This window comes from Aulonocara sp. 'chitande type north' Nkhata Bay, linkage group LG15 (genome assembly GCF_057382095.1).
Source record: "Aulonocara sp. 'chitande type north' Nkhata Bay isolate Kocher_YH1m ecotype deep benthic linkage group LG15, A_spYH_male_GT1.1, whole genome shotgun sequence".
Taxonomy (NCBI): domain Eukaryota; kingdom Metazoa; phylum Chordata; class Actinopteri; order Cichliformes; family Cichlidae; genus Aulonocara; species Aulonocara sp. 'chitande type north' Nkhata Bay.
In genome coordinates this window covers 23,641,517-23,667,951 of record NC_141358.1, presented here as the reverse complement: position 1 = coordinate 23,667,951, position 26,435 = coordinate 23,641,517, and the positions used below count along the sequence as shown (strand labels likewise).

Below are 26,435 nucleotides of genomic sequence, written 5' to 3'. Positions count from 1 at the left end.
AATATGAATTTGTGTTTTTAGTGGGAAATGAGTTTAAACAAATATGACTTTCCTCACTAACAGGCATTCATCATCAGTAATACGATGACTAAAAGTTTATAACCCCAGTGAGCTCTTCATGTGGGGAACAATGTGGTTAAAGTGAATAAACTGAGTTGTATAACGGCACATTTCTGGGAAGCAAGGTCTTAGAAAATTCTCCTCTTCAGAGTCACAACTCGCAACAAAATGCATTTAAATGAACAGTGTTATCAGTGCTGAAGAAAAGCAATTGAATGTGGCCTTCACCCACTCACCCGCCTCCGGAGCATCACACCGCTCATGCACATAAACACACGCACACGTGAACTGCAAACACACACGTGCACATACCAGGGCAGAAGCAGCACACTTCACTGTCTGAGAATTTGTGAATGGAAAAATGGTTTAACACACTTGGCGGCAGAGCGGCAAGACTTCCTACGCTTTAGGACCGGAGGGACTGATCATCTCTTGGTCTGCCTGCCTGCTCTGTCTGTCACTCTGTCCATCAGTCAGTCCGACTGTCTGTCAAATACATATTTGTATAGGAGCCTTATCGCTTGTGCTAAACGGCTGTCTCAGAATTTGCCTGCACGTCTGAGTGTCTGGCTGTTTTTGGCTGAGTTAGCAAGACAGTTCTTTTTCAACCTCTTCTGCCAGGCGTTCTGTCTGTGTGTCCTCGTGTACATTTGTTTACCTGTCTGTCTGTCCGTCTGTCTTTTTCAATGTGTTTACTTGTCCGTCTGACTGCCAGCTCGTCTGACTGCCTCTGTTTTCGAGTGACTTCCTATCTGTCTGCCAGTCTCCTTTCTTAGTTCCCAATCTCTGTCTGTCTGACAGCCCGTCTCATGTTTATGTCTGTCTGTCACTTTATTTGTCTTTTCAGCTACAGTATTTACCGGGCTGTCTTTCTAGAAAAAAAAACAAAAAAGTTAGACACACAACTGCATCCTTTTAACTGTCTTTGTCTGTCACTAAATTCAGACTGTGTAGGATGTAAATGGTGTAATAGAAACCTATTTTTTAAAGCATAAATGGGAGCTGTTATGCTTATTTTCTTGTCTCTATACTTTACGTGACTCACACTTCAAAATAATCCGTATGTATCTGCAAGTCCTCGGTTCCACTGTCTTAAACAAAGGTGTTTTAGCATCTCTTCCTTTAAGCCTAAGTCTTCTTCTGACGGGCTGTCCCTCATAAATAGAACATAGAAATGACCATATTAGGGACCCCCCCCCCCCTCCCTATGATGTCATACACAGCGAAGAACAGAAAAAAACTATTTGAAACTGAGCATTGAGAGCAGTTTGAATACTGAGCTTTTGCCTCCCAGGGATTACTTGTGCACGTACTGACCTCATTTTTCAAAACTTTAACTTGGGCAGCCACCCTTTTAACACACCTATACACAAATATGGAAAAGAGGCATGCTAAATTGGACTAGGCATACTTTAATATATTTTCCAAAGTACAAAAATCAGATGATGAGAAGAAAGACAGGGCGACGATGTGAACCAGAGAAGAAGAAGGTCAAATAACATGTATGAAAATAAAACTCATTCTAAGGTTATACTGTGATGCCACTTGTAGTAGCAAAAGGGAAGAAGCAAAATAATAAGTAATGAGACAGTGAACACTGTCAAGAAGTATTAGTGGAAGAAAGAGGAAAATAAAAGAAAAAGAATGGCATTAATAGAAAAGAACCAGAAGGAGAAAAAAAGCTCCAACAGGGGAGAGCAAGGTCACTGTAATCACACCTCTTTGCTCTGACAGACAAATGGCAGTGTGTGTATACAAGTGTGTGTTTGTGCTGTGTGTACTAGAGTAACTTGTTATGCAAGGGACGTCCCAGCGGCAGCGAGGGAGACATGAAACATAAATACAAACACACACAGGCGCGCGCGCGCGCACGCGCACACACACACACACACACACACACACACACACACACACACACACACACACACACACACACACACAGAGTTCAGCCTGTTTTCTTGTAAATCACTGTGCTCAAGGCTCAAGAGGACAAGCACACTAGGTGTGTGTACGTGTGTGTTGTGGTGGCACCCCTCGGTTAATGGAGGGAACTGACACCGCTGTGTGAGACAGTCAGCTGTCTAGTTTATATGTGTGTGTGTCCATTAACAGCATCCTGGGAGGGAGAGGACGAGAGAGAGAGAGAGGGGGGGGGGGGGCAGATAGATAGATAGATATTTATGATGAACTACTTTATGTCATAGTCACCCTTCTTGCACACATATTACAACACACTGTCATTCACAGCCGCGGACGAGGACATCCCCCCTGCTTGGTTGCTACACACAAACACAATCTCACACAAACACACACACACTCACAGGAAAGCACCCACTTGACTGAAAAAGAAAGCAAGGCAAAGCAGACGAGAGCAGGGAAAGGAAGAAGAAGCCTGGATATGGACAGACAGACTTTGAACCAACCTGGCCGGCTCTCCTTTTCTATCACCGAAAGCATTCCTCTGTTTTCGCTCTCCCTCCTTCCATCGCCACGGAAACAGACACACCGACCAACCGGCCGACCGTCTCCTTCTCTCTCTCACGCATACACACACTTTCTCTCACATGCACACACAAGTTCAAACCCCCAATATGAAGTCCAGTTTGTCAGCAGCCACCCATTCATCCATGCCTCCATCCGCTGCTCTGTCCGTCTGCCACTGTGTGTGTTTACATCTGAGTGCGCTCACTCGTTCACCAGGCAGGCATGTGAGCGTGTCTCAGTCGGGAGGTGTATGTGTATGTGAGTCTCTCTCTCTCTCTCTCTCTCTCTCTCTCGCTCGCTCGCTCGTTTTCTGTGTGTGTGTGTATATGTGTGTGTGTACAGCAGAGTGGGAGCCCTAGAGAAACACTCCTCTTGCCACAGGAGTAAAGCCCAGGCATGACGCAGAGCCAGAAATAGATGGAGGGCCCCAGCAGGGGGGGAGGAGGCGCCAGGCCAACGCATATGGCACTTTTGCAAGGACATGAAGAGTGTGTTGTAATATGTAATACACAGTATATGAAGGCAACTTAAATGCACGCTTATATTTAGACTTGAAAGGGGTGGCCAGCATATGCACTTTTAACAATGACAGCATTAGTGCGGAAAATCAATTTTATAGCAGTAGAATAACGTTTCTGAGCAAAGGAACTACAAAAAGTGCAACTGGCTGTGGTGCACGCAGAAGACCAGATGCATCAAATCTGACACCAAACAGCTCATCCAACTTCCTGTCCCTACATATAGAAGACTTATTTTGAGGATGCAAAATAAGGCACAAATGACCACTTTCTCATCATTGCCACATTTTAATTTCCAAAAAGCCAGACTTCGCAAAATCTCAGCGCAGACTGCGCTGTAAGCACAATGTATAAACGCAAAAATGTGAAACTGATCAGAAGAAAGAAAAAACTACCACTGCCGTCATTATAACTGCTTTACAAAAGTAACTCGTGCACTCTGTAGCATCATCGATCACACCTGACTTAGACAGACTGACAGAATCCAAAGTGATGTGCACCTCTGTGGTTTTTTAATCCAACCAACAGCCACTGAGTATTCCCTTGAAGCATGCATTTTCTTTTTCACCAAAACCAAGATGTTTAGACATTTACTCACACACTGTATCATGATATAACACACAATAAGACACACACAAACTTTTACAGCTTCCTTACTGAGCATTTCCTTATTTTCTGTTACACACATACAGTTACAACTTTAGATGTTCACATTAAACAAAGTTTCAAATAATGTGGGCTATGTACAAGTGATCCCTGTAAAGCATTAATGCACAGTTTCAAACTCTGTTTTCCTACTTTTGGCTCTGAATAAATCCACAAAGAGGTGATATTACAAATTTCAAGCACTGAGATCTGTGCTGTTCAAACCATCTGTTTATGAGAGGCAGCCAATCAGAAGAAAGACAGCTTTAAGGGATAAGAAAAAAGAGGCTTGTTTTAGTCAGAAAATAAACTACTTTGCTTTAAACAGTCAGCTTACAATGTTTTTTTTTTTATTTCAGCATGGTTGATGTCAGCTAGAGGGAATTTCCTTATATGATCATCTCCAGTGCTGCCCGTGTTGCAGCTCAGAACACCGCAAACCAGTCAGTCTAACTCAGAAAGCAGCCATGGATGCTTCCTTTCAATGGAAAATACATTATTACACTTTTTAGTGTGTATAAAGGCTGTTTTTGAAACCTCCACAAAGGCAAGAGAAGGAAGCCCACAAGCATTGAGTTTGGTTTGTGGAAGAGACGTGAGGGGCAACCAATCAGAAAAAAAATGTGACTTTTAAGGAGAGAGAGGCTTTAAAGAGACAGGAGCTAAAACGGCAAAGATTCAGACAAAGAATTAACAGAGGGCCTGCATAAAAAACACAGTATAAAAGGTACTCCAGAGGAGTCCAAGAACAAAAATAGGGAGCTAGAAATTAGCACAAGTGGAGGTGTGAGAATATAAAGACGGGAAGCATAATAATCCACATAAAAGCAAAAGAACACATTACAAGTGAAAAGAGATTTTGAAAAACCCCACACAAACACATATGCAAATACTGGATACAAACACACAGGAACTGAAGAATCTACATGCACAAACGGGTAAATAGACAGAAAACATCTGACTGTACTCTATATGTGTGTCTCACTGGAACCACAATCCATGCTGGTGTGCACTGGGAATACTAAACGTCAATGCATTTGGTATTATTCAAGCACAATGGGCTAGCCTCCGCTCGCTGTATGTGTGTATGTGCCTCACGCAGTGCAGTATATTTGTAAATCCCAGCACTTTGCAGCCTGCGCCTGGTTTAACACTGATGTATACACTATGTATTATGTATTGCTACACACACATATACGCACACATAAAGATTTATGAATTATGCACATGTGCAGCCTGGCCTGCTCTCTATAAATAGTCCTTGTTCGGTTTAACTCAGCACAAGTCGCTGAGTGTTTTTCTTTTAATTAATACAGTTACATAGTCTGCTGGATTAGCAGTTACATTTCAATTAAGTGGCAAACAATTAGTGTTTTTTTTTTATATTTAAGGAACAGAAAGCGCAAAAATATGGCCACGCACACATACACACACACTTCCTCTAACGAGGCCAGATAGATGTCTGTTCTCTCCTAAGCATTAACTGCACATTTATAATTCAGTGCTTTATTGTTGACTATCAGCTATCACACCACACAGACTTGTTAACGTGCACACACATGCATACAGTAACACACAGAGACACACACACAGTGAGTAGCGACTGCTGGTTATGAAACAGCTGTTGAGTCGAGAGAGCTCTGTATGTATTTGAGCAGTGAGAGTGCAGCTTACATAAATACTTGATCATATCTGGATTGCTCTCAGTCTGAAAATGTATAATCCGCCTTGTTAGGATCACTCGCCAAGAAGATAGAGCAAGAGAAAAGGAGCAGAAAGGCAGGGGAAGAGTAGGAAAACAAAAAAGAAGCATCAACTGTCAGAGCGGGGTGGATACACAGCTCAAAGCGCATCACTTGAACATGTCATTCATCAAAAAACACCTTTTGCATTCAACAACTACAGTTCCCAGCAGGCTTTGACACCCCTCATTTTCCAGCATTGTCATGCCACATCATGTTCGCACTGTGGGAGTTTGGAACATTCATGCATTATTCCAGTATATAATCCCCCAAGAGCCACACCGCAGAAGTGCTGTCTAAGTTGTCCGTGTTTGTCCTGAAGTATATTTGGAGCAGCCCCGTAACAAGTTAAAACAAAAAGAATTAAAGTGGAGAGGTGAATCATTTTAAATTAGATTCAACAGTCAAATTAGTGATAACATCAGATTTGGGCACATTTTTCATTTTCATGTGCCAACATTAAAGTATTATCATTAAAATCACATGCACAATGTTTCATTTTCAGTATGCAGGGTTACTGTCATTAAAGGATGCAAAACACAAGCCACCCAAGCATATGTGGCCATTTGTTTTTATTTTTTCCAGACAGTAACTCGGATCATTTACTACCGGACAATCCCCTCAGTCTTATTTTATTCTGCTAACCAGCTAGGTCTGGTCCTTACTGTGTTTTCCTAGAGGTAGGGTGGTCAGGTGGGCAGCACTGTGGTGCAACAGTTTGCCCTTCTGCCTCACAGCAAGAAACTCACCAATTCAAACTTTCTGCTCAGCTGGGTCTTTCTTTGTGGAGTTTGGATGCTTTCCCTGCGCTCCTGTACCTGTGTGGGTTTCCTCTGGGTGCTTTGGTTTCCTCCCAGTCCAAAGACATGTTTGTTAGGTGATTCCAAGTTGGCTGTAGGTGTGGATGCTAGAGTGTTTGGTGGTCTGTCTCCCTGTGTTAGCCCTGTTAGGGACTGGTGACCAGTCCAGAATGTACTCCGCCTTTCGACTAGTGACAGCTAGGCTGAGCTGACATAGATCTCCTACAAGTCTTAGTTAAGATGTTAAGAAAATGAATGGATGGATGGATCTAATAGGGATTACCATCACCAGCTGAAATCTGTCTTCTGGAGAGCTAGTTGATTTATGCCTCTATATTAGTGAGGTGGCTGTGGCTTAAGAGGTAGAGTACTGGAAAGTCAGTAGTTCAATTCTCCCACGTCTTTGTGTCAAAATGGCATTAAAAGATAACAAATTAGCAAGTAAAAAAAGTGTAAAACACAAATCTCCCACATGAGTCATGAAAGAAACTCAGGATTTATGACAGGACTACCTCTGGGCACTTAGTTTTCCTGCATCAAGACACCAACATATATCTCTGTGACTCTGCTTCAGAATGCTTGTACTCCATGCTCTGGCATGGGAACCAGTTACTCATTCTTGACGTCCCCCAAAAAGCACTGATTTATATTCTGTTTACTCAGTAGGTAGAAGCAGTCATCAAAGCGACACAGCCACACCTTTTTCTCTCATCAAAGATGTGAATGGTGATTCAGAGGTATGGAAACACGTTAAAAACGGCTGATACTGAAAACTAGACAGTCCGGTTAAAATGAAACACATGAAACAACAAAAACTTGCCCGGTGACAATACAGTACGCCCGTTCCTTTTTCTAACTTTCAGTAGCCGGCAGCTGAAGTGGACCATTTTCTACCCATTGGATACGTTTGACTTCACTGCCTAAGCCGTCCATCATCTTGAACTGTCACTGAAATCAGCGTCATTATCATTTGAACTGGTGTTTTTTAGAGTGAACTAAGGAAGAGAAACTGGGTCAGTAAGACAGTTAGATACCAGTAAGACCAGTACGTACGCAAACTTAAATTTAAGACCGTCCAGTCCACGTTTGACCGGCAGGTGGATCTTGGGAAGTTTGTTATGGAAACACGGCTACAATGTGCACTTAGCAGCAAGGGAAAAAACACTTTGAGGAAGTAATAGATGATTCATTTAAACAGCATAAAATAAAGAGTGAAGGGGAAGTGAGCATGATAAATGTGAGGTGGAACAGATGAGTGTTCAGATTATCATATAGGATGTAGACCGTGACCTGATTTGGATCCCATAATCAGGGAAAGTAAGAACAGAACGTAAACCTCTGGACGGAGGCCGTTTGTCTTTCGTGGCCATTACAAGCCGCTGCTCACTCTTCTTCTTTGTTAATGGGGAATATTAATTTCCTGTATTCCATCTTTACTGCATTAATATTTGATGATTAAATATGGCCGGGAGCGTCTCAGGCTCATTGCCAGCAAGGCTCTGTCTCAGTCTTGGTTTGCATTCAGTTTCCCAAAAAGTATTTAATTTGTCTGTTTTATTGTAGCATTTGTCTTTTGCTTTGTGTCTTCCTCTGTGTGTTTTCTTTGGTCAGTTAATCAAGATAAACCCTTGAAATGTCTTCTGTTCCAATCTCTCACTTGCTCCCTTGGAATTATTCTCTATCATGGGTTTCTTCCTCTCGGCTCCATCCGTCGGTCTTAAGCCTGTTTCAGGCTGACTGTTGCCAACAGGATCCCAGGGCTTTACTTCCTTTTCTTCCCATGAGTGACGAGGCATGATGTGGATCCAGCCAAAAACTCTAAAACTGGGAGTTGTCAACCCAGCAACAGTTGTTCAAACAAGTGATATCCCACAGCCAGTTGTGGGTGGATTTAGCCAAAGAGAGCTCAGCTCTGAAGTGGAATTATTCGTGTATGTTGCTATTCGTCTGTCCACAATAGTCACCATTTCCAAACAAGTTATTACTTTCTTTGATTTATAATGCTATCTTAGACCACATTTACAAACATATGTTGAATCCATACGCTATTAACACATATATTTTACATTCAATCACATATTTGTTGTCATGGTCCTGGGTCGGTGACCCAGCGCTTTTAGTTTGTTATCATTTTCTAGATGATGATTGTTTAAGTTCTGTGTTATTTTCGATCTGCCTCTGAGTCTGCGTCTGTATCTGTCTGTCTATGGTGTCTCCCCATCTGTTTGTGAATCTGTCTGTTTAGTTCAATGTCTTGTCTGGTTCCATGTATCTGAGTTTCCTGTTTTATTGTGAAGGTCCGTGTCATATGTGAGTGTGATCAGTTTACGTTTCCCCTGTCCCGTCAGTCCAGATTCCTCCCAGCTGTGTTGCCCTCCTGTCTCTCATCCCCGATTACTGGTGTGTGTATTTAAGCCCTGTGTGTTCTCCTGCCTGTTGCCGGTTCGTCTGTGTTCCTCCGTGTCAGTCTGTGTAACTCTGTGTCAGTCTGTTACCCTGTGTTCCACGGTGTCCTGTTCCTCGTCTGCGTCTCTCTGCTATTCATCATCCGTTGTCATATGCTCCCAGGTCTGTTATTTTAGTTCTCCCAGTTTAGGTGTCTTTAGTTGTTTGTTATGCCCCACTGTTTGTTTGCCACTACACCTCTGTAAATAAAACCACCGGTATCTCATCCACTGCCTGCATCTTGGGTCCTCCTTCTATATCCACACGGCTCACCTCGGCAGCCGTGACAGTACGAACCGGCCACTATGGACCCAGCAGCATTCAACCCGCCCAAGGAGCTCCGGGAGGACATTGTTTACTCCGTGGACAAATTAATCAACGCGTGGCTGGAGCACGAGGGGAGAGAATTTCGCCAAGCCGTGGCTAATCGGCTACAGCGCTTGGTTTCTGGTCTCCCCTGGCTGCTCAGCTCACTTCACCCGCTCGCACAGAATTTCATTCTGAATGGACTCCGTCTTCACCCCCCGGCTGCTACCACCCACCCTGCAGCTCATGCTTCACTGCCCAGTCCGACAGAGGATGTTCTGCCCGGCCCGTCAACCCAGCCTTCGAGGGGGAAACGGCGCTCACGCTGCCGACGCTCCTCGCCACAGTCGGACCTGGGGATTTCCGAGCAGCCAGCTGTGGTGAGTGGACAGGACAGTATTGTTGGTCTGAACTGTGGGACCGTTTACTCAGGGGTGATGTTCTGTACGGCACTGGACAAAAACTGTTTATCGCCAGAAGCTCAGTTAGCCGCCCGGCCAGAAGCTCAGTTAGCCGCCCGGCCAGAAGCTCAGTTAGCCGCCCGGCCAGAAGCCCAGTCGCCACCTCCGCCACATTCAGCCTCACAATCCATAGCTCAATTACAGTCACAGCCAGACTTATTACAAACCCTGTTACAATCCATGGCCCAGTCAGTAGCCCAGTTAGCAGAAGAATCATTAGCTTTATCCTCAGTTCAGCAGTCACCAGCCCTGCATCCTGTGTCAGTTGCTCCACTACCTGTTCAGCCATCACCTTCACCTACTCCTCCTGTACAGCAAGCCATGTCAGTCCAACCCATAACGGACAGTTCAACAACTCCGTACTCTAAGCAGAGAGACAAACCCAAGAACAATGTCAACATTCCTCAAAGGCTGGCCAGTTCTGAGACTGAGATGCACTCCAGGGCCTCCCCAGAGGCTGGGTTTCAGCCCCCATTAGACTCTGGACCCCTGGAGTTTAAGAAGCCAGCTGAGGACTGCACAGAGCTGTCGCTGCCTGAGCAGGGTCAATGCTCTGCGCAGCTGCAGGCCGCTATGTGTTTGCCAGAGGCCCGTGTGCCTGCTGGTCCTGTTCTGTCCCTGCCAGAGGCCCGTGTGCCTGCTGGTCCTGTTCTGTCCCTGCCAGAGGCCCGTGTGCCTGCTGGTTCTGTTGCGTTCCTGCCAGAGGCCCGTGTGCCTGCTGGTTCTGTTGCGTTCCTGCCAGAGGTCTCCGCACCTGCTGGTTCTGTTCTGTATGTGCCAGGGGCTCCAGTGCCCACTGGTTCTGAGACTGTTTTTGCTGGGGGGCCCGAGGAGCCCGTCCAGCCTTCTGCCTCGTTAGCTGGGGGGCCCGAGGAGCCCGTCCAGCCTCCTTCCTCGTCAGCTGGGGGGCCCGAGGAGCCCGTCCAGCCACCAGCTGCTCCACCAGCAGCCTCATCCACGCTTGCAGCAGCAGTTTCATCCATGCCGCCACCTGCTGCAGCGCCTCCGTCTGCATCCTCCACGCCGTTGCCTGGCCCGGCCTCTGCTGCATCCTCCACGCCGTCGCCTGGTCCGGATTCAGCATCCTCAGCGTCGCCTGGTCCAGCGCATGCTTCGGCTTCATCCGCTTCACCTGGTCCAGCCACTGCTTCATCCTCGCCTGGTCCAGCCACTGCTTCATCCTCGCCTGGTCCAGCCACTGCTTCATCCTCGCCTGGTCCAGCCTCCGTGTCTTCATCCTCGCCTGGTCCAGCCTCCGCATCACCTGCAGTGGCCTCCTCTTCAGCTTCCTCATCAGCTGCTTTGCCTGGTCCAGCTTCAGCTTCCTCATCAGCTGCTTTGCCTGGTCCAGCTTCAGCATCCTCATCAGCTGCTTTGCCTGGTCCAGCTTCAGCATCCTCATCAGCTGCTTTGCCTGGTCCAGCTTCAGCATCCTCATCAGCTGCTTTGCCTGGTCCAGCTTCAGCATCCTCTTCAGCTGCTTTGCCTGGTCCAGCTTCAGCATCCTCATCAGCTGCTTTGCCTGGTCCAGCTTCAGCATCCTCATCAGCTGCTTTGCCTGGTCCGGCCTCCGCTTCTGCTTCAGCCTCGTCTGGTCCAGCCTCTGCATCCTCATCGTCTGGTCCAGCCTCTGCATCCTCATCGTCTGGTCCAGCCTCTGCATCCTCATCGTCTGGTCCAGCCTCTGCGTCTGCATCCTCATCGTCTGGTCCAGCCTCTGCGTCTTCCTCCTCGTCTGGTCCAGCCTCTGCGTCTTCCTCCTCGTCTGGTCCAGCCTCTGCGTCTTCCTCCTCGTCTGGTCCAGCCTCTGCGTCTTCATCCTCGTCTGGTCCGGCTTCAGCCTCCTCATCAGCAGCGTCGCCTGGCCCGGCTTCAGCCTCCGCTTCAGCTTCCGCCTCGTCTGGTCCAGCCTCCGCTTCAGCTTCCGCCTCGTCTGGTCCAGCCTCCGCTTCACCTGGGGCTGCAGGGGCCACGCAGCCTTCAGGTCCCCTACTACCACCTCCACATCGTCGGTCATCTGCCTGGCCGCCTGTTGGGCATCTCCGCCACCGTGGACGCCCTCCTGAACGCCGCCACTGCCTTCCACGTGGCCGGCCTCCGGACTTGTTTCCACGCCGCTGTTGCCGTCCGCACGGTCGGCCCCCAGAACTGTTTCCACGCCACTGCCTACTGCGTGGCCGGCATCCGGACCTGCCCCGTTGCCATTCGCATGGTCGGCTTCCTGAACTTGACCATCTGGGCCTTTTTGGACTCTGTCCCTCCGTCCTGGGCCCCCTCCGCCCGCCCTGGTCGGGTTGTTTTCTGTTTTGTTTTGGTCCATTTTTTCGTTTCTGCTGGGCTGTCTGGTGCCAGCCCTTGAGGGGGGGGGGGGTACTGTCATGGTCCTGGGTCGGTGACCCAGCGCTTTTAGTTTGTTATCATTTTCTAGATGATGATTGTTTAAGTTCTGTGTTATTTTCGATCTGCCTCTGAGTCTGCGTCTGTATCTGTCTGTCTATGGTGTCTCCCCATCTGTTTGTGAATCTGTCTGTTTAGTTCAATGTCTTGTCTGGTTCCATGTATCTGAGTTTCCTGTTTTATTGTGAAGGTCCGTGTCATATGTGAGTGTGATCAGTTTACGTTTCCCCTGTCCCGTCAGTCCAGATTCCTCCCAGCTGTGTTGCCCTCCTGTCTCTCATCCCCGATTACTGGTGTGTGTATTTAAGCCCTGTGTGTTCTCCTGCCTGTTGCCGGTTCGTCTGTGTTCCTCCGTGTCAGTCTGTGTAACTCTGTGTCAGTCTGTTACCCTGTGTTCCACGGTGTCCTGTTCCTCGTCTGCGTCTCTCTGCTATTCATCATCCGTTGTCATATGCTCCCAGGTCTGTTATTTTAGTTCTCCCAGTTTAGGTGTCTTTAGTTGTTTGTTATGCCCCACTGTTTGTTTGCCACTACACCTCTGTAAATAAAACCACCGGTATCTCATCCACTGCCTGCATCTTGGGTCCTCCTTCTATATCCACACGGCTCGCCTCGGCAGCCGTGACATTTGTGTCTTTGTTTGTCTTTTCGCAAATTCGTGTTGGTTTTTCAGGTGCAGGAAAACCGGAAGCTGTATGGTAACTGTCAAAGACACCACAATGAAAAAGAGCAAAGCATGAGTGCAGACAGGCCACGAGGTCAAGCTAAGCCACAATCCTGCCAGATTAGTTCATCTCAGTGTCAGCCCTCATGCGCTGCTAGCTTAGCTCATGCCCTTCTATGTATCTGATTGGCTCACACAGAGTACTGCCTTCAGTTGTTGTGCCCCTGCAAGCCACTTTTCAACCCACCTCCTCTTACTGCTTTTCATTTCCTCCGTGTCTGACTAAGTCCCTGTCATGCCCGTTGTCCCTGATGCCTCCTCTGGAATGTGTGGGGGGCACGCTGCTGCTTTCTCTGCCCATCGTTCCATGTTTGAACACGACAAGGTGAGCAGGCCCGAAAACAGGGCCGTACTACTACAACTACTATTATGCAGACTACTTTACCAGTTTCACTACAAATATAATGTATTTGCTAGCTCACATTTATGAATTCCAATATTCCAATAAAGTTGCGCTCAGGGCGCTCTCTCGCTCGTATAGATTACTGCTGTTTCATGTCGTTTTCACACTTCCAATGAAGAATCAATGGCTACACGTCTTTTTCAGTGAAGCAGCTTGTCGATGAATGACGGGCATGACGCACTACAAATGGAATGTGAGCAGACCAATGATGCATTAAGTGACTTGTAGCTAGCATTGTAGCTTCTGATGTTTTTTTCCAACTTTGTGGCTCGTACGTGGATTACTCCATCCATCCATCATCCTCTGCTTATCCAATTCAATTTACTGGGTGAACTGAGAGGTGGGATAAACCCTGGACAGGCCACCTATTTGTCACAGGGCTAGAGAGACAAATAGGTTCATAGAGATGAACAACCAATCACTCACATTCACACTTATGACCAATGTAACACACTTGGCTTTGGATTGTGGAAGCAAGGAGAGAACCCAGGGTTGGTAGATTTGGATCTTAACAGTTACAGAGATTACTGCTGCATCGTTTCGGTAATTTTGTACTGGACATTGTGTGTGTTTGTGCCTTCTGGCTTTTGGAAGAATTAAAGGTGTCTTTTGGGTAATGTCTAAAAAGGTCAGGGCTGCAGTGCAAACAGCTCATAATATGTGTACGCAGCGCAAATTACTCACTTGGATCATTTACCACACCATCAGCTGTCTACTGTACGCACGCCCTCACCTCCTTCTCCACTTTCCACAGCTTTAAACATCGACCAAAACGAAAGATATCCTGAAGCAGCATTTAACACACATTAATGTGCACAGACACCCACACACACAAATACCGGCATGCAAACAATTAAGACTGCCTGCAAGTGCCCACATGCGGAGTACACACACACACATACATACGTGTATAGACAACAAAGAGCAGCCAGCATCTTAGGAAGTAGAGCAGAGAAAATGCAGGGCTGTTCTTTCCACAGCAGAGCTTCCCCACAGCAAAGCACCATGGGAAATATGGCATGGTCACAACAACAGGGTGCTTCCCTTCCCGACACTTGGAAGACCCGCATGAGCGAGCGTCTTCTCCATACTTTCTACCTTTAATTTGGATTCTTAAATGTTGCATTTGACATGTTCTTTCCACAAAGATTTTCCATATTTGAGAAATTATCAATATTGTTTTTCACTTTGATTTTGTTAATAATATTTTCTTTTATAAAAATGCCACACAGATAAAACCTCTCTTAGCTCAACACAGAGGAAGAGGGAGCGAGAGAGGCACCACTTTAGCCTCTAAGCCATGGGGGACCCAGTAGAGTGTTATGCAACTCAGCCATGCCAACACACACACACACACACACACACACACACACACACACACACACACACACACACACACACACACACACACACGCCAGCTGTCCCTGATTCCAGCAGTGAAAACTATCTCTATGTCTATTTGTCTATCTCTGCTTCCCTGTCTTTCCATCCCTTCCTCTCACTATCTTTCCATCCATCTCTCTCGGTCAATTTGTCAATCCCTTCTCTAATACACTGCCAAAAGTACGTGGACACCCCTTTCAAGCTTGGATCAAGTCTCTTAGTTTAGTAAACCTCAATGCCACGGCATACAGAGGTATTTTAGACTACTTGATTTGGTTGGTTGGATGTTTTTTCTCCTGCCCTGCCATAACATCAAAATTCCTGCAGCCAGGATTAAAAGGTGACGTCACAGTTCCTATGTCCATCTGTCATATACAGTCTATTTTCTTGACTGGAAAGCACTTTAGGTTAATTCCCATTGTGATTTAACTTGATATAGGATTAACATTTGTGTGTGTCCGCATACTTTTGGCTCTGACTCCCTTTGTCTAACCTTTCCATCTCCCTTCAGTACATTATTCTTCCATCACTTCACACTGTCTCTCTTTCTCTCTCTCACCATGTCGGTCTGCAGAGTTTCATGTTGCCTGTGGCACCTGTCGCCCCGTGGGGGTGACACAATGTGCGCACACTCACACACACACACACACACACACACACACACACACACACACACACACACACACACACACACACGGGGTTCGACTTACTCGAAAAGGTGGTATTCATTATTAGAAGTCTTGCAGTGTGTATAGGGGGCTTCCCAAGCATAACACACACACACACACGCACACACACAAGTACCCATTGCCAGCAACCTTCCCAGCAGGGCAAATGAAGACTAAGCACAACCCTTCGAGTTCACCCTCATTAAAGAGACTGTTGCCTGCGTCTCAAACACACACACACACAGCAGTGGCCGGCTGCACAGGTACAGCGGACAAAAGCGACTGACGTCAGCTCTTAAAGGTTACCATAAACCTCCCTTGGTGAAAAACACAGCAGATCCAGCCCGATTCCAAAAAAACACAGTGTTTACCCCAAACTTCTGTTCATTAAAGCCAAACCTCAAAACACAAAGGTTATCCCTGACTTTAATTACAGAAAATCAACACAAAACTCAAATCACCCCACATACCCGCATTTCAGAGGTCACACCTGTGACGCAGTGCCTTGATGGAAACAGTATGACAGATATAAAGATGAAAAGGAAGACTTCATCACTACGCAAGCAAATTTGTCCTTACAATGCAGTCAACAACCGGTTGTTGGAGAATAGTAAATTTGGTAAAACTACTTGATTTTCAGATAAAAGACCAGACCTTTCTTTAGCTCGTCCATTAGTTTCTGTAGCTCTAAAAAAATACCTGTCTTCTTAGAAAGAACATGGTTTCCTGTTCCCATCTAACAATAAATGTGATAGCTGAAATTCTTAACAGTTCTGCTGGCATTTAACATAATTTCCAACAAGCCCTCACCACTGCTATGTTTTAAGAGTCTCGTGGGAGCTGTACCTGGTTTATACAGTTATTCTTTAGGTAACAATTCAGGTTCTTGAAAAAATGTCTAATTGTATTCATTATTGTGAGAGTAATCGCTCAGTTATCTGCATTACTATGTAGAATAGAGAGGTAAGCAATACGATTTTAATAAGGAAAACTGGTCCCAGTGGTGAGCAAAGGAGGGACAGCATTCACAGAAATGCAATTTGGAAACCAGCAGCCATCATGTGATAGAGATTTATCTTCAGATTGAACAGAAAATCTTGCTCTGGCTACAAAAAAATAGCCATTGCTCCAACTCACTGAAAGGTCCCCAAATTGTAATAATAATGACATGTAAATCTGGACCATAAATCTGGTAACTGTAATAATCCAGGATTGGATAAAGTCTGCCCAGAATTATGTGTGAAGGTGCCAGTATAGTATATGAAGGGATCACTGATATGCTGAAAGGCTACTGCGATGGCCTGGGTTTAAGTTTCCCCCGGGCCAGTTCCTGCTAGTAACCTTTGTGTATTTTTGACATATTTTGATAATGTGAATTGTAATTACACAAAAAAAAATCTACAATATGATTTAAGATTTTACATCTTAACGTCTGGGAACTTTAGTTCAATGAGCCAGAGTTTGCCCACTTGCAGAATAGCTTCCTGAATTGCAAATATGGTTTCTCACAAATGACCCCGAGTTAGCCTAAATGCTACTGGTATGAATCCCCTAACACACAGACAACCTGGCTTTCAACCAGTCAAAGGAGGCTAACATCTGAAACCTCTTTTTAAAATGCACCCAGAATATTCTGCACAATTTTGGCTGAACCTTAGTGACAGCCATCTGTCTGTCTGTTTGTATTTCTGTCTGTTCAGCTATTTGTCTCTCTGCATCATCCGGCCCAGGCTTGCCCCACGATGCTAAAATTATTCGGGCTGTCCCCGTGGACGCTCCAGATATGTGCTTGTTTCACAGAAGCCTCTTTGAGACATCAGGGGTATCCAGTTTAGTGTTACACAAGTAAACCATGCCAAAGCACACACATGCACAGTCACATAAAAAGTCTGTGATAAATAGCAGCATGACAGGACCAGGAGGGCAGAGCTGTCCATCACGGCTGACTGAGTCAGAATAACTGACAGGCTTCAATACGCAGGTCACTTTCACATGTAAAGACAAAAAAAAAATCAGACCGCATGTGCCCTCGGATGTGGGGTCTTAAGAGGAATGTAATCAAGGTTTTAAATAAGGAGTCTTTCCAAGACAAGATGAATTTTAAAATGAGTTCCCCAATTCTTAGTTAATTTCAGTCCAATTTGAGTAAAGTCTTTTTCTGCATCGTGCCAATTCCCCGATGCCTTTTATAGCAATTATAAAACAGCTCTTGTCCTTTTCCAGATGGGTTTCATCTGTGTGTGTTTACCCATGAGTTTCATTGTGTACCTGTGAGTTGTCATGGAAATGTGGGGGGAACATTTTGTAATAAGATCCTGTGAGGTGGGACACACTTATCAGCAACAGTCCAAGCTAAAGAAGTGACATGTTCAGCTTGTTTATTTAGAGCCACACCACCTTCCTGACTTCCTGCATCACAAAACCAAAAAAAAAAAGCATAGTAATCAAAAACAACCAAAGGTAATGCTACCATGAAAGCATTAAGCTTGAATAAGGTAAATTTCCAGCTCAGTTACTGGCATAGGAAGTGCTTTTCAGACTTAAATGACCCAATTTGGCTGCATTTTGGATCAATCGTTGTTAAATAATGAAACAGTATATGTGCTTTAATTCATTTAAGGTTATATTTAACAGATCTGCTAAGGACCAAATTATCTTTATTATGTCCTGATATGTAAAACCTTTGATTTTAAAGAGGGTGTACTTTCTTTTTACTATGATTGAACAATTAACATAATTAATATTATGTTTTTAATGTGTCTGCAGTATAAAGAATTGTGTTGTGGTCACTGTGATAAAGACACGTAACAGTGGACTAAAAAAAACTTCCATTAAAAACAAGTATTGAAAAGTCTTATGTGTGTATTATAAGTTAAGTGGAGACGATTCAGTTTGATATCTTCTAAAACATGAAAGTTATGGCACTTTCAGCTTTGAGGGTATTTAAATTTTTTACACTTCTACAGATTCAAATCTACTGAGAAGTAGTTTGTTAAGAGACTCTTACCTTCTCTTCCCCTGTGCTGACAAGAGGAGAAGCTGCCAGGCTGACTCTGTGTGTGCTTGTGTCACTCAGTCAGCCAGTGGTTCGTTAACTAATTAGTAAGCTCGTTTATCTCATTAGGCTCTGATTGATCTGCCAGCTGATGGACTGGCAACTGAGCGCCCCTGTGTGTGTCTGTTGTACGTCAGACGGAGCGTGCTAATCGATATTAACAACACTGTGAAGAGTTTAATTGTTACGCAACCTCATTATCTGGCAGCGACTGCACAGAGGGGAAGGATTCCTGTGTTACACCAATGTCAGCAGAAGGGCAGACTTCCTGTTACTGGCAGGAAATTAGGTCAGGTAGCACGACTAGCTGGCTGCCGGATGATATCTGAATGCCAGGATGCACACCAACACACATTTACATGGGCAGTTGGTATTAGTGTGTTCCACTGGAAGAGTGGCAATGTGTAGGACTTTTGCTTAGTATTAATCATTTAAAGAACAAGCTAGTCACCATGAAACTTTATCAAACAAAAACTGAACATCCTTTGAATCTCACTCCTCAAAAGTGGGTCCTTACCGTACAATATAGAGCACCCACAGGTGACTGTTGTTGCTTTTTGGTGCTATATATTAAAAATAATAATAATTAAACTCAAATTAATGCAATTGAATTATTGATGAGTAATCCCAGTCCCTTGAAAATGACAATAAAAAAGTAAATAGTTTCTCATGTACTTCAGTATCCCCGATTGCCAAAACCTGCGAGAACAAGGGCATCAAAGGTTAACTTTCATATTGTTGTTAAATTCGTAGCTAAAACAATACGTCTCGCGTCATTTTCACTTTACTATTACTCCTTTTTTTCTACCTTTTACACTTTCAAATGTGCGCACAACAACACAGCAATTTTCTTTTCTGCCTTTGTGACTTCCTTTGTACCTTTTCCGTCATGTATGTCGATTCTCCCAACACAACATTTCTGTCTCAGTTTTTTCTGAATTTATTTTTGGCTTTTGCCTTTTTTAAATAGCAACAATTATAGAGAAGACAGGAAGGTGGGGGGAGAGAGAGTGGGAGGCTGACATACAGGAAAGGGTTCAGCCTACAGGTCCTGCGCTACACCAAGTGAGCTATGTGGCACCTGGTTGTCTCAGAATTTGATAGATTTTCTTTGTGTAGAGATTAGATGCTATGAACGAGTTTGTTTTTCCATTTTAGCTGCTTCTGTTTGCCAGACTCACTATGACTTACTTCCTCCCAGAAGTGAAAGAATGGAAAGAAACAAATAAATGTGCAGCATAGCCAGCTGACGAGTCACCGGCTACTTCCCGACAAATACAAATTTAAGACAAGTTGTTTACCACCAAAGTACAGATTCTGGCAACCCAGAAAACTTAAAGCATGTCAGGAAAGCTTAATTAAGGTGGCGTGGAATGTTTTTATTTTGTTGTTTTTCCTATAAGAGGGAATGCCACACATTCCCACCTGGCAGCTGCCAGTATAACCACAGCTTTGCTCAACTGGGAGCTCTAGCGGGGCAGGCTTTTGACCTTAGAGTGTAAAGCTTGACTGGCTGCTGCTGCTGATCTTTACAGAACTGAAAATAGAGTCAAATGAAATAGCTAAGTGGCCTGATCTGTGGTATGTTAGCAGCAGTGCTGGGATCTTAATGGGAAAACATTGCTCTTTCTTAATAAATCAGTCTGCACCACATTTCCTGTTTAATGCCATTTCTTAACTCTGTACATGTCAACCACACGCGTTCACTACTTCCAAGAAAAATAAACCTACAACATTGGTTTTACGCTGATGCAATGTAGAGGAAAAGCAGTCATACTTTCATGCATTTGTCAACCTGACAGTTATTACAATGCTGCAGTCACAGAAAAAAAGCAGAGCTCTACATGAATATTACAGGCAAAAAAGGGAAATCAAAAGCCCTGAAAGTGAACTTACACCCATCCACCGAATCAACAATTATTAGTGACTTTCTTTCTTTTGCATTCTGTTTATTTTGTAGCCTTTTTTTAACTTGCTCGTGTGAACTCTACTCCAAAGCATTAAAATTCCCACAAGACTTGAAGGCAGCATGAGGCAAGTGAGTTCATGCTTTTGAGGAAACAAATAAAAATGTGGTGAAAGGGGCAGTTTTAACATCAGATTCCATTTAATTGTCACAGACAGTAAACCTCAGTTCTGAACTGCATTATGGGAAATGTAGGACATTTCAGGACAAAATAAAAGGCCAGATATCTCAGACCCTTCTAGATTAAATTATGGCAGTTCCTTTCTTGATCTGTCCCTCATGAGTCAGTCAAGTTTTAGTTCTCAAGTTTCCCTTTCATGAGGATAATCTGAACAATAATCTTGAGCAACCGTTCAAGACAAATCTTTGGTAGTAAAGCACCTGAAGCAGTACAAGTCAGCAAAAAAAGCTGACCTTGTTTGACAGCGACATCTAATGAAATGTCTGCAGTCCTTCCCTCCGTTATTTTCTGTATCCTGAGTGTGCAGCCAGCAAGGGCATTCCTGATGAAGTGCATCGATGAGGTGAACCCAGGTAGAAAGCCATTAACCTTCATTGATCCTCTTAGTCTACTTAGATCAATAGCAGAGGAGGAAATGGAGAAGAGAGAGAAGTACAGGAGTCACAGGACCAGCTTTCAAACTCTACTCTGGTAAGATGACACTGATAAAAAAAAAAAAACATATAAGCAGCTCAGTATCAAAACAGTCCTTTCATACTGAGCTGTAATATACTTTGGAGATTCACACACACACAGACTGACACACACACTCTTTTAGTTGTGACTGCCCGTTCACCTTTAGCTTTCCCTGTGACGTAACAACTCAGGGAGGGCAAGGGCAGGCCACATTGCACAAATCTGGCTTACCTTATGTACACACCCACTCACACATACACAGACACACAAAGACACACGCTCACAGCTTTCTGCATTGCCATTGCACCATTCAGCATCAAATATGCATCAAATTATATAAGAGAGCCTCTTATGTAACAGGCTCTATCCCCTTCTCTACCCCAGCATGTGTGTGTGTCTGTGTGTGTGTGTTTTCACGCTGAGGTCTATGGCTAATGAAGCCATCTTTGCAGGGGCAAAACACAGAAACGGAGGGCAGAAAGGAGGAGGAGGAGAGCAGAGCTAAATATAACTCTTCTGGCCCTGAGCAGCATCTGAGAAACAGGAAGAAAGGAGCAGAGGGAAGATGTAGAGACGAAAAATGATCGCAGTGGAGATAAGAGGCGAGAAAAGACAAATTCTACATAAAGTTGAAGATTTAAAGATACAGAACAAAATAACTGTTTTCCAACAATCTTTCAATATTGTTTCGTATACGTGCACCTGACTGCTTTCCAGTAATTCCCCAACCTACTGCTCTAGACCCAACCTGCTTCTCTAAACAAAACTCTCTCCAAACAAAGTCTATTCTTTCGTTGTGACCACATGTCATCAGAGGGGGTTATTTTGTACGTTTCCACTTTCCCTCAAGTGCAGGTCAGGACAAACCTTGAGACTCACTCAAAGTGGACAAACTACACGTAAACACTTGGTTGTTTTTGACTATCGGGCAAGAACAGGAACCGTGGAGTCATTAGACCAAAAATAACTTGTTGATATGTGTTGATATGCCCAAAGTCAACAGGGCAGGTGGGAAACCTTCAGTTTCTCTAGAATTCTTCAGCTCAGATCATCAAGCAGCCTTCCTTTCATCGCATACTCACACCGCCTAAGAAAAGCATCACCACACACACACAGACAGAAACACTTACAGCATCGCAGTCTCCCGCCACATACTGTAGCAGCCTCTCTGCCCGCCGCTGGAATCCACAGCTCTGACATTTCTGCCCGCCACAAGCTCAACTGGAAACCTTTAACAGCCTGAGGTCAGCCTGAGAGAGAGATGGAGATAAATTACAGTGTTTGGTTTGGTGAGGAGGCCAGAAACAGTGACTGGGTTCATGAGCAGCAACTTCGTCCCTGTACGTGCCTTTATATGTACATGTTCATGTGCAAATGCATGTCAGGGTGTATGCATGTATTTATGATGTGCTGATTTTATGTAATGTGCATGTTTTTTTTCAGTTATTTCCCTATATCCTCCACAAATAAAGCAGCCAAATAAAGACACACTCACAGGCAACTATGTTAGGTACATAGACTCCCCCATTTGTTAACGTAAATGTCTAACCTGCCAATAAAATGGCAGCAGCTCAATACCTTTGGGCATGTAGACACGGTCAAGTTGAACTGCAGAAGTCCAAACTGAGCATCGGAATGAGGAAGAAACGGTGATTTAAGTGACTTTGGAAGTGGAATGGCTGTTGGTGGCAAACCTGCTGGTCTGTATTTCACAAACTGCTGAACTACTCAATTTCCCTGCACAACCTTCTCTAGTGTTCACAGAGAACGGCCCGAAAGAGTGAAAATAATCAGTGAGCTGCTTCGTGCTGACAGGGAGGCAAATCAATTTCTGCCACAATATTCGGATGGTAGGGTCAGAATTTGGAGTAAACAACATGAAAGCATCGATCCATCCTGTATTGTATCAACAAATCAGAGTGGTGGTGGTGGTGGTGGTGTAATGATGTGGAGAATATTTGGTTTGAATATAGTTGGGCGTCCTTTAAATGCCACAGCCTGAGTATTGTTCCCGACCATATCTGTCCATTTATAGCCACATCGTACCCGTCTTCTGATGCCACAAAGCTCAAATCACAACCCGTTCTCACTCCCAAAGCGTAACATTTTACGCTAGGTGACAAATCGTCACCATATTACGTTTTCGGCTACCCACCACGTTCCTAAATGACGACCTCGGAAAAAGAGGAAATATGAGAACCGTCTGGACTGAACCTACACATGTTCGCTCTTTTTCTTCAAATCGCTTAGAAACACGCTATTTAACGTCATTAAAGTCCTGGTTAAGGTCAGGAATAAGGTTATGGTCAGGGCTAGGGATAAGGTTAGGTTTAGGGCTGGAATACAGGGCTGGAACGTCTACTACCGCGGGAGCGTCATTGCACTGGATTCCAGCCATAACCCGCCGCGTACCATAAGAACGCCGAAGGTCTCCTTTCGCGTTCCTCAGGAACGCCGCGGGACGTGACAAAACGTCGACATGTTACGCCTCGGGAGTGAGAACGCTCTGCAAATCATCTCAAACTGGTTTTTGAACATGAGAATGAGCTCGCTAGACTCAAACAGCCTCCGCAGTAACTAGATCTCAATCCAATAGAGCAACTTTGGGATGAGAACGAACGGGAAATCTGTGATGATATCACTTTGGACCAAATCCTTATTATTAAGTCATAAAGCATTAAGGTGGATCTGACGGCAAAAGGGGGTTCAACCAGGTGAGTATAGTAGTCCAGTATGTGAATTTACATTATTGCACCTTCCCACATTAATACATGACATCGGTTCCTTGTCTTGTGCTGCTAATTAACATGTTCTAAGTGAGCACCAGCCACACAAAAATGTACTGTGTATTGTGAATGTGGGCCTCCATTTAAATTAGATTCACTATTCTAGGATTTCAGATTATATTATTAGTCTTAGTTAATTATTCATGGCTTTGTGTGGTTTTTCCTCAACAGACTACCTCACTGTTGTTTGTCCAGCATACTGTTTAAGGCTCTAGAGTTACAGGATCAGCAGGATGTGCTGGTATCCATGACTTAAATGTTCACTCTTTGGTGAGGTTTATTCACATTTACTGCATTCTTTCATTTTTGATTTTAAGTGTGTCGCATTTTCTTGTTCTTACTTACATTTTTAACTAAGCTAACCAGGAGAAGTATTAAGATATCAAACTGACTTAATGGTCCTAAATGCAGATAAATCACCTCTCCGTCTTCACTGAATTAAAAATTGACACAGCTTAGCTTATACGCCTATATTCACGAATGTGAAACACCTGAAAATATCCCCTAACTCTAATACTTCCCCATAATGTGCTTTACGTTCATGCCAACAATCACACTTTCTGTAGGAACGTCACTATATTTACATTTTTTTTGAAAAACAGGACTTATCTGAACATATTTGCATAGATATTTCTGGCCCTCAGTTGAATGTCTCTGTGTTTAATATCCAGTGGGAATTAGAGAGATGAAGGACAAATTTTACTGATGACACTAAGGTAGTCCAACGCGAAATCGCACGCATGCACACACAAGATGCCTGACAGCTGCTTCTGATCATCCTATGTAGTTTAAGTTCAGAGAGAGGTCTAATATCACCCAGCTGTCAGACAAATCCTGTCACTGACACCGTTTGTGCGTCTGAGTGTGGAAAACACATTAGACACAGATACGTTCAAAACTAACAGTGGAGATATCTGAGCGTCTTTTAATTTCGCCTCGTGCCTCGTCACTTAAAAGCCTGAAACTGAAAAGAGAGCCTGGAGAGAGACCTTACCACTGACAGCCGAAAAGAAAAAGGAGGATCTGTTCTGGATTTTTGGGTTTCTGTTGGTGCATTAGGATGAAAGAGGAGCTGAGGGGAAAGAGGAAAAGAAAGGACAAGGGAGGAAAAGTTAGTCAGAGAATGAGGGAAAACAAGAGGAGAAGCGAGGGGAAAGAGAGCAGATTAAAGGGAAAGGAGCTGGAAGCAAGAAGTTGAAAAGAGAGAAGGGGGAAAACAGGAGATGGGGGAGAAAAGGAGAAAAAATAGAGGAGGAGGAAAGGAGGAAGAAAAGAGAGAGGAGCACATCACAGGGGAGACAAACAGGAGACCAACGAGTTGAGACAGGACAAGAACAGAGGAGAGGAGATGAGAAGAGAGTGGGGAGGAGAGGAGAGGGAGGAGAGGAAAGGGTGATGAAAGGGAGGAGAGGACTGCATCCAGAGACAGATAGACAGAGCTTTGAAGAGGCGGAGGAGGAGGTGGCAGAGGAGGAGGGGGGATAGACTGGGATCAGAGTGAGTGATGGATGAAACAGAAGGCAAAAGGACTGAGTGGTTGAAAGAAGGGAGACGCCTGGATGGAGGGATGGACGGGTTGTGGAAAAAACAGTGAGCGAACCACTCAGAGTGATGAAAGGAGAAAAGGAGCTGGACAACAAGAGGGGAGAAGCTGAAATGTGAAGGGAGAGAGAAAAGAAGTAGTTCTGTTTTTTCGAGAAGTCTGACACGTTTTAGTTACATTTTCTGTAAAAATGTGCACAAAACTTTAGTCGGAAAAGGGAAATTTGCAGTATAGTTTATAAAAGCAGGCAGACAAAAACACAGTCTGGGAGTTTGTGGTAAAGTGGAGGGCTCTGTACAGCATTGGCGGTAATAGGATGTGACAATTTTGCATAAACATATGCAAAATATTCCGACTTCTTTTAGAACTTAAACCTTAGTGAGGAAAAGTTAGACACAGACCATGTGGATTTATCGTCAAACAGTAATGAGTAGCGTGCACACAAGAGGGAACATTTAAATTTAGCTGTCGTGCCATGTCCATCTATCCATCCATTCCCATAACCGCTTATCTAACTTAAGGCGACCGACAGGGTGGATTTCTCCCAGCTGGACAGGTCACAAGTGCAACACTGGGCTCAGAAAACTGCCCGGTTACAACACAGCGTCTGCTTTGACATGATAAAAAAAATGTCGCACTTTGCTCTGAAATGAAACACAGCTGTTGTCAGAAATGCGTCTGAGAAAGTCATCGCCATACATGTGAGAAAGAGTTAATCAGTTATCCCTGAACATCATGGCAACAAACTCCACCTGTTTACTGACAACATTTTACTCTAATGCTGATGCTGTGGTGTGTTCAGGGTAAAGAGAGAGTGAGGGTGGAGAGTGCTGGGAGAGCAGCTGACATGGAGGTGAGTGACACATAAGAGCAAATATTGATAGTTAAAGGGGAAAAAACAGCAATATATTACAAAACACTATTAGAGATTATTGTCTTACACAGTATTTTGGAATTGGATTTCATATTTTGACTTATTACTGCACTCAGACCCAACGCAGTCTGATTAGTAAGATGTGTGTAAGTCACTAAATTCCATCTTGTATTATCTCAATAATCTACTGATTGTCTAAAACATAGCAACACACAGGAAGTGTTAGCTAGACTTGAGAAAATCTCCACATGGCAGTGTTAACTGTAACATTATGTTATAAATACTAATACTAATCTCAAAATGTATATATCTATTAAAACATGATCTAGAATCTATTAACATGTGTGGCTATTCTTCATGCACTCTATGCATGTGAATATAATCTGAATAAAGACCAATTCACACTTTTGCCTCCACAGTATTGTTTTAAACTCAACAGTAACTCATGAATTACTAATCAGTCAAGACCTCACATTATGTCAAACACTGATTGCTGGAATATTTCATCTTTAGTGGGGATAGTGTTGCCAATACGGAT

General features: G+C 44.3%; 1 protein-coding gene across 3 annotated transcripts in view; it reads right to left on the bottom strand.

Moving 5' to 3' along the window:
- hivep2a (HIVEP zinc finger 2a) overlaps window positions 1–26,435 on the bottom strand; it is a 129,513-nt gene that overhangs the window by 74,927 nt on the left and 28,151 nt on the right. For 2 of the 3 annotated variants that reach the window (XM_086265076.1, XM_086265077.1), the window contains one exon: window positions 21,825–21,944. The gene's annotated coding sequence lies outside the window, so the exon portion shown is untranslated. Of the gene's footprint in view, window positions 1–2,483; window positions 2,804–21,824; window positions 21,945–26,435 lie in introns of those variants that run through there. The other variant, XM_086265078.1, reaches the window with a different exon arrangement.